This window comes from Mauremys mutica, chromosome 4, assembly GCF_020497125.1.
Source record: "Mauremys mutica isolate MM-2020 ecotype Southern chromosome 4, ASM2049712v1, whole genome shotgun sequence".
In the NCBI taxonomy this organism is placed as follows: domain Eukaryota; kingdom Metazoa; phylum Chordata; order Testudines; family Geoemydidae; genus Mauremys; species Mauremys mutica.
This window is the reverse complement of record NC_059075.1, coordinates 105,546,138-105,554,740: the sequence shown is the minus strand read 5'-3', so window position 1 is coordinate 105,554,740 and position 8,603 is coordinate 105,546,138. Positions and strand designations below refer to the sequence as shown.

The 8,603-nt window shown below is 41.8% G+C and overlaps 1 protein-coding gene across 5 annotated transcripts in view; it reads right to left on the bottom strand.

Annotated features, from left to right (window-relative positions):
• The window catches only part of TMEM86A (transmembrane protein 86A), a 121,643-nt gene extending 115,783 nt beyond the window's left edge, over positions 1-5,860 (bottom strand). For 3 of the 5 annotated variants that reach the window (XM_045012349.1, XM_045012350.1, XM_045012351.1), the window contains exons 1-2: positions 5,616-5,860; positions 720-799 (exon numbers count right to left, since the gene is read on the bottom strand). The gene's annotated coding sequence lies outside the window, so the exon portion shown is untranslated. Of the gene's footprint in view, positions 1-719; positions 800-3,058; positions 3,323-5,615 lie in introns of those variants that run through there. The other 2 variants (XR_006578654.1, XM_045012352.1) reach the window with 2 other exon arrangements.
• Positions 5,861-8,603: the final 2,743 nt, after the last annotated feature.

The following is an 8,603-nucleotide window of genomic DNA, read 5'->3' as shown; positions in this document are numbered from 1 at the left end:
TCATGATGGTCCCTTCTGACCTTAAAGTCTGAGTCTATATGGCTGAGGCCAGGTAATAAAAAGCAGTCCTTTCCAGCACTCCTGTGTTACCACACTTTTTAAATGTGGTATTGGAAGCCTGTCGAGGTCAGAAGCATGTGCTGAATGTTCAGAGTAAGCAGAATAAGAGCTGGCTTGCATTTCAACTGATGTCTCAGCATGCACTATGCTGCTGTCATCACAACCTGTTGGGGCCTGAAATTAGCTAATTGAGGGGTTTGGTAAGCGCAGGAATGTGTGGTTTGTAATTTTTTTTAAAATATGAAAAAGAAACTAGAATAAAGCATCTTTGCAGAAAATGTTTACTTACCAAATTCCTGTTTCCTATCTTTATGCACCAGCTGGGATTCCATGATTGTGATGTCAGCAGTGGGGACAACTTAACCTATTTAGCTGGTGCATTTAGCACATTGAGTCTTGACGGATAGGTTTTATTTTAACATTTTGTGGAAGGGACTGAGTGTGTCATGGGACTGGCACTGGGAAACACAGCATCTTGAGATTATTGGTTTAAATCCAGCCTTGGTTGGTAGTGAGCAAAAGTAGTTTTTGAATGATGGCTCTGAGGTGGTAAAATGTTTAGTTATAGTCCAGGTCACAAACCACAACATCAACTGCCATCTTGCTGAATGCCCAGGACAGAGAGATCAAGGACAGGATGGGCAAAGAGACTGACTTACCCCTTCTTTGGAGAAGCCGGTGCTGCTTCTGCCTGTATTAACCTGGTCTTCATTTATCCCCAAGACTTCACTCTCTGAGGCTGTCAATCAAATTTCATGCAATCTTAATATTTGTAAATCCAAATTTAGTAGTAACTTGGAATTTCAGTTCCATTGCTATTAGTTTAATTGGGACATTACATCACATCCTCATAGGGTTCTCCCCCGAGAGAATGAGCTCATAGAGAATGTTATATCAAGATCACTGCTAACACATTTCCCAAATCATGGTCACTTACTATTCAGGACCGGCTCTAGGCACCAGCAAACCAAGCATGTGCTTGGAGCAGCACAATTCCAGGGAGGTGTTTTTGTTGTTGTTTTGTTTTTTTTGCTTCGGCAGTTGCGCTCTCGAGGTTTGTTTTTTTTGCTTGGGGCGGCAAAAAAACTAGAGCTGGCCCTGTTACTATTGGGATTCTTTACCTTCAATATAGTTCTAAGATTAACATGGCTGGAGATTTCTGATATGCAGATTTCAGTAGAGGATTGAGATTAATATTGTGAGAACAAAATTAAAATATGGTGAAGATTTCACCTTTTTTCACAGTACATAGTTACACTGAATGAGTTTCAAGACTGATAGTTGCTGAAGATAATGTGTTCTAGAGTTGTAGGCAGTTCCTTCAGCCTGATTTGCTGCTTCCTCAGCATCTGAGAAATTGTAGCTCATGTTCCATCTAATTAGGATGCCTTACACTTTTGTGTGAGGCCTCAAAGAAAGTACCTCTACCAGTACCTGGTCCAGTACGTATTCCTTTCACAGAAAACACTTGCGAACTACAAAGAACTGGTTAAAATTCAAACCTGATTTTCAGTTGTCTTGAATCTGTGCAGAGTATCATCAAAAGCAGACAAAGGTTATTTCATCGAGACTTGTAACACCCAGCTTTAACAAATGTTCACTATGAACTGAGCTGTAATGCTTCCAAAAAAATCTCCCTAACAATTTAATAATCCACTAAATTTTGTCTTAGTGTTCTTATGTACCTTCCAGTCTCACTTTTGTGCATGCAATGGTGAGCAATGATGTTCTGCATAGGCTGGGACTTGCATTTGTTGAAAAGGTAGTTGCAATAAAAAAAAAAAAAGCCAAAAGGAGTTGAAGGCATGGGATGTCTTCTCAGTAAATACCAGTCATTCATTTGTAAAAGAATCCCCAGGTGTCTGAAACATTTTCTAAAGTTTTGGAGTCTCCTGCAGTTTGTTCATCAAGGACTTGTACCCTCAAAGTGCTGAAATATCTGGCCTCTATTCAGCATAGCATTTAAACCCAAGTAGGTCTACTGCAGGAGTGGGCAAATGTTTTGGCCTGAGAGCCAAATTGGTTCCAGAACTGTATGGAAGGCTGGGTAGGGAAACCTGTGCCTCCCCAAACAGCCTGGCCCCTGCCCCCTCATAGGACCCCCCCGCCCCTAACTGCCTCCCCTGGGACCTAACCCCCTATCCAAACGCCCCCTGCTCCATGTCCCCTGACTGCCCCAACCCCTATCCACCCCGCCACCCCTGACAGGCCCCCCGGGACTCCCACGCCTATCCAACCTCCCCCCCATTCCCAGTTCCTTGACTGCCCACCCCCAGAACCTCTGCCCCATCCAACTGCCCCCTGCTCCCTGTCCCCTGACTTCCCCACGGGACCTCCCTGCCCCTTATGCAACCGCTCCCCGCCCCCTTACCATGCTGCTCAGAGCAGCAGGACTGCCAGCCGCGCCGCCCAGCTGAAGCCAGCCATGCCACCGCACTGCCCGGCAGGAACTCGCAGCCCTGCCGCCCAGAGCACTGGTGGCATTGGCAAGCTGAGGCTGCGTGGGAGGGGGACAGCAAGGGAGAGGCCGGGGGCTAACCTCCCCGGCTGGCAGCTTAAAGGCCAAGCAGGATAGTCCCGTGGGCCGTAGTTTGCCCACCTCTGGTCTATTGACTTAATCAGGCCTACTCCCGCTGAAGTGCTTTGCTGGATTGGGACCAGTGTGTTTGGTAGTTTAGGATTCTATCCTGCAGAGTAAGTTTTCCCCAACCCCATTCTATTTGCTACATTTACAAACCATATATGAACTTTCACTTGCTATCATGGCTCGTACCATAATACAAAGCTAAATATTCCCCCAGAAATTGGAGATGAGAGAGGAATCTTTTCCACTCTCCTTTCTATAGCAGGTTACAGTTGGCTATACCCTCTGAATATGTTCAGTCAGTATGGAGCCTCAAATCTCCCAGGCTCTGTGGTTCAAGGAGTGCTGGGGTGTAAATCTAAGGGCTTGAGCAACTTTTCCATAAATTATGACACAGTGGCATTCAATTGCTTTATGTGAAACCAACAACATGAACAATATGCTTGACCATGTTGAGGACTGTCAGGTGCTAGTCACTGGACATGGCCTGGATAGTTTTTCTTTAAACCACCAACAGGTGGTGTACATTGGTGTGTGTTTAGCTGCAGAGCTGCATTTGTAATGGAATGCCCTTGTCACTCTTGATACCAATAATAACTCTGCATTTAGTTGTCAGTGGCAGGACTGCATCCATTACTTCTTGTGTGAAACATCTTTCTTTTTCCAGCCAGAATGAGTCTATAAACAAACACATGCACAATAGTGAATGCCCTCAGAAAGTAATAGTAAAATATTCTATTAGGACAGTGGTTTTCAACCTTTTTACATTGGCAAACCGCTAAAAAAATTTCAAATGGAGGTGTGGACCCCTTTGGAAATCTTAGACATAGTCTGCAGATTCCCCAGGAGTCGGCAGACCCCAGGTTGAAAACCACTGTACTAGGAGTTATTTTGCTTAATGCAGGGGGAATGCTGGATCTCTCAAACTAACCTGGAACCAGCTTCAGAGACTATGGAATGCAAATGAAAATTTTTGCTACAAAGGAACAGCCAGATCCTCAGATGGGGTAAATTGGCATTGCTCTGTTGATTTCAACGGTGCTGCACATATTTATACCAGTTGAGGGTCAAGCCTGCAATTTTAATTTGCCCTCTCCCTAAAATGGTTATTTCAGAAAGCAACATGTTTCTGGCATTTGCTCCAAAGGAGCTTCTCTCCTAAATCTGCATCTGCTCGAATTGCCAGAATAGGGCTATTAGCAATAATAGCTAGCCAATGAGATGATGTGAAAAATAAAACTAAATTAATCTAGTATTCTACCGTATAGTAGAAAAGATGAGGATTCTCGTATCATATTTGAAGAACAATGTTAGTCTGCTTGCAAGATAATCAATATTAAGGAGTGGATAAGAGAGTTTAGATGGGATTATGACCTGTTGAGTAAGTATTAGGATACTGCTCATCAATTATATCTAGATAAAGTCTTGAGCCACAAAGCTCAGGTGGATTTTGAACATCCCCAAAGTTCAAGGAAGGTTTGGCTGGAGTTCAAAGTCAATGAAAATTGAAGTTTCAATACAAATTTATTCAATGATAGCCTAGCAGCCTTATCCAGAACAGGATCTTTCCTTTCATTCGCATACTGCCTTTTCAGGAAATAAACTGTGCAAATAGTAGACTATAGTATTACTACTCTGTTCTCTATGATCACTTAAGTTCAGAATGTCCTGGAAGCCTATGCATATAAACTCAAAAATGGGTATTTCAAAGCCTGCTAACATAGTAATAAGGGTATTTATATCTACCAAAGCTTCCTGGCCACTTTTATTGTGAAGCTAAGATTACATTATTTAAATTGTACAAGATGAAAACAATCAGTAGGAAACATTAATAAAATCAATATGCTATTGCTCTGAGCTAAGAGTCCTTCCGAAACAAAAGGTTTTGAAATCTTCCTTAAAAGGAACTAATTTCATAGTCATTCTCAAGTCAAAAATGAGGCATTCCGTAACACTAGCTATCAGGACAAAGATACAGACAGTACCTATTTTTTAAATGCAGCTGTCCTTCAGCTCTTGGACCTTCAAGAGTGGAGTTGAATTGAGAGAGCTGGAAACTAAAATAGCTGAGACTTGAGCTGCTAAATGCCGTAAAAGTTAAAACCAGAATCCTAAACTCAATAAGTGTCCATGTAAATAGACAGTGAAACTAACACAGCCAGAATGCCATCAGCCACTGACAATCACAATCAAGCTGCTATATTCTGCACTAATTTGTTTGTTTGTTTGTTTTTTTGCCCACAATGGAACACTTTGACACAATCTAACATCAATGTCACAAAGGCCTCATGCATCATGGTGGTCAGAACAGTACATGAGAGAAAGAGAGAGATGGCTGCGGACTGGTCTGATCTGCCTTACTCACCAACTGCTACCTATCTGCTGCTATTAGTCACTGAGTAAAAGCTATCTGAGGCTCTCTGAACCACACTATGCTTCTGAGGCAGTTCCCCAACAAAGTCTTGGGAGCTAGCCAAAGGCCACCATTCTTCAAACCCATGTTAGAAACTAATCAAACTTACATTAATTCCCCTGATATACTTGTACATAGTAGTTGGTATTTCAGGCAACTCCTTTAATTCATTGCTGCATTATGTACGAGGGGCAGATGTTCAAAGCTGCTGGTCCTATTCAAGAATAAGCTCCACATTCAAGTTTGGCTCTGAAATGGATTATTACTTCTCCTTTCCATATGGACTTGGTGATTGATTCATGGAGAAAGTTGGAGGAACCAAGAAGCAGATCTTCAGCTGGTGTAAGTTATCACTGGTCCATTGAACTATGGAAATTTATACCAGCTGAAGAGATCTGCTTCCTGGTCTGCCAAAACCAGGGCTTGAATTGTCATCTAGTGAAATGCGCCAGAAATGCTTAATATCTGAAAATATGGAATGCTGTTAGCACCACTGATCTGTTTTAGTATGGGATGGCTAACATTTCACTACAGGTTCACACTAGGTTTTATACTCACCCAACCTGATGCTAGGTGCAACTTCTTCTTCAGTGATGTTCCCAAAACAAAAACCATCCAGAAAACTACAATCATTATACAAGTCCTCGCAGGGGTTCCCTACTAAAGATGCACTGCTTTTGCCAGACAAGTGTTGTGTGCCAAGTGGTTGAAGCTGAAATGCCAGTTCTCAAAGAACTGACTTTAAGCAGTCCAGCATGTTGGGTTTTACTTGGTGGCTGTACAGTTGTGGACTTTGCATTGAAGGGAACTGTACACTGAAGTAAATTGTGACATAATTCATTACATAACAATTGCCCAAAGAGCATGAAAACAGAATAACATCAGCAAAGCAACAGCTGTGATGGCTAATTTTGTATATGCTATAAAACTGAATTGGTCTTTTTTCCTCATTTCCTTTGATCTTGGCTACTGCCCTTCCAAACTGCAACAATGGATGAACAAAATGTCTGATTTGCAAGGAGATTCTGTTCCCTGCAGGAATATGTTACTATGAAATTACTTAGTTTGATTCATTGTTGCACTCTGGTCCATCTTGCTGTTTACTAGTAGATAAAGGGGGATGTATATGCCATCAGACAAGGAATGGAATTTGTTGGCATTTATATTACAGGACTCCATGCAGATTCCCAAAACTGGCTTTAAGTCTGCACTTTGTGCTCAGACTCTGGGGACTGGCTTTCCGAAAGGCATGCTCCTCTGATAGTACACCACCATGGATCTTTTAGCTATCAGTTAAAGGCTTAGAACAAAAGAGGCAGATCAATACTTGGAAAGGAGTCCATTCATTTTTATTTACATATTTGTAACCCTAATAATATTGTATAGTTGTTTAAAAACCCATTATATGCTATGGTACCATCAACACAAAAGGAAAGAACTTCCTAAACGCCGAGTATTTTTTAAACGTAGCCTAGTATCTGGTATTCTATGCTTTGTTTTCATTACACAGTCAGATATAACTGAAAGGCTTAGTCTAGCAGCATGTCTAAGGACTGGAAAGCAGAAGAGCAGCAAGAGAAGTATTAATTTTCTCAGGGCCTGTCTTTTGAGGGAGAACATTCTTTCATCCCAAGGACTGATGATCTTCCTCAAAGTTGCTCTTTATAGCATAGGAAATTTCAATGTATGCTTAGAAGTAGGCATTTGCTATTCTTGGATGCATCTGTTATCAGCCAGCAGGTGTCTGAATGTGGGTTCTCTGTAGTTTACATGATCTGTCTGTCCCCCGCCCAAGACCTATCTATGGTATCTGGGTTATGTATAACGGGTGCTTCCTGTGCAACATATTCTTGGCTGGAAATTGCAAGGAATCTTATGCAGGCTATTAGGGAGAGTCTGACTAGGAGCTTAAGGTCAATGAGAGTCTTTCCGCTGACTACAATGTCCTTTGGATCAGGCCCATGGTCCTGCCTCCAAGACAGTCTACAACAGAGAAAAGTGGCGACTGTAGAAAATAAATGGGGAGGTGGGGAATACCTATTCAGAGATCTCTATGTTTACTGTACTTTCCTTCAAATTGCTGATAACTGGATTTATTTTGGTTGCAGACATGCTGAACCTTGAACTTATGTCCAGTGGGCAAATGCAGTGGCAGGGAGATGGACTAGAAGATCCAATACGTTCATTCCATCTATGTTTTTATGATTCTATGAAATGGCGTCTGTCAGCATTCAAAAGAGAGCATTGCTTAGAGATAACAGTCTGATAAGTAGCACTCTTGCTAACAGCTCAGACAGCAATGAGCAGGAGTAGAGTTCAGTTACAGGTGCCAGGGCTACAGCAACTCTGCTCCAGAAATTAGTTTGATCACTAAACAGGAAGGCACCAGAAGAAACATTTTGTAAAAAAAAAAAATAATATTTCCGAAAAGAGAGAGAGAGATTCATCCTGATTGCGTCCTGAAACATCTAAATTATTTGATTCTGCCCTAAGCTATTCATTTCAAGAACTCCCTCATGTTATTTTAAGATATATTCCTCTACTACTAATCTCTGAGTAGTCCCTAAAGCATTTGACCCTGCTAACAAATGCCTGTGCTTACTCATTGTGAGAGATGCAGATTCTGCACCTGCTAGGAATGATGTGTTCTGTTTTTTACTGATGGTAGTAGAGATGACAAAAGGGCATTATTGTAATGTACATAGGGCTGTTATACAGTGCTCTACAGATAATATCACTGTTCTTTCCTCCAAAAGCTTACTCTGACACAGGCAGAATAAAACACTTTATCGCTAGAAAAGGTTCCTGGAAGAAGGAAGTAGGTTTTATGTAAAGATACGAACGAGAAATGACAGGTTGCTTAGCAAATAAGGAAGTGGGAGCCTGTTCAAAGCATAGCAACGTGGAAGAAGGTGTGGCTTGAGAAAGAGATGAATGGAACAATAAGCATGAAGGAGAGGAGGAAGAAATTAGTTATGTCAGGTCAAATGGCCAGCATTTTTGCAGGACCTTGAATGAAAGGGACTTGAATTTAAAGCAGTAAGAGGAGAATAATAGTGAAGAGATACAAGGAAAAAGTAACATGGTTGAAGCAGCTGGTGAAGATCATGAGGTTAGGAATAGAATTTAGGATTCACTCTGGCACCAGAATGGACAAAGTAGCAATAGTCAATGCAAGACTTGACCAGCCTTTGGATTCATCTAACAGTGGTGACAGGGAGGATTATGATGATATTATGGATCCATGTTAGCATCTCTATAGGGGAAAACACCCACTGGGAAAAGATTTGAGACTGTTGCTCTTTTAAGTATTCAGTGCTTTAATACTACATTCGTTATTAGATTCTATTCCAGATAGAACAGGAGTACTTGATTCCTGATGTCAGATTTGTGTCCATTTATTCTTTTGCGTAGAGACTGTCCGGTTTGGCCAATGTACATGGCAGAGGGGCATTGCTGGCACATGATGGCATATATCACGTTGGTAGATGTGCAGGTGTACGAGCCCCTGATGGCGTGTCTGATGTGATTAGGTCCTATGATGGT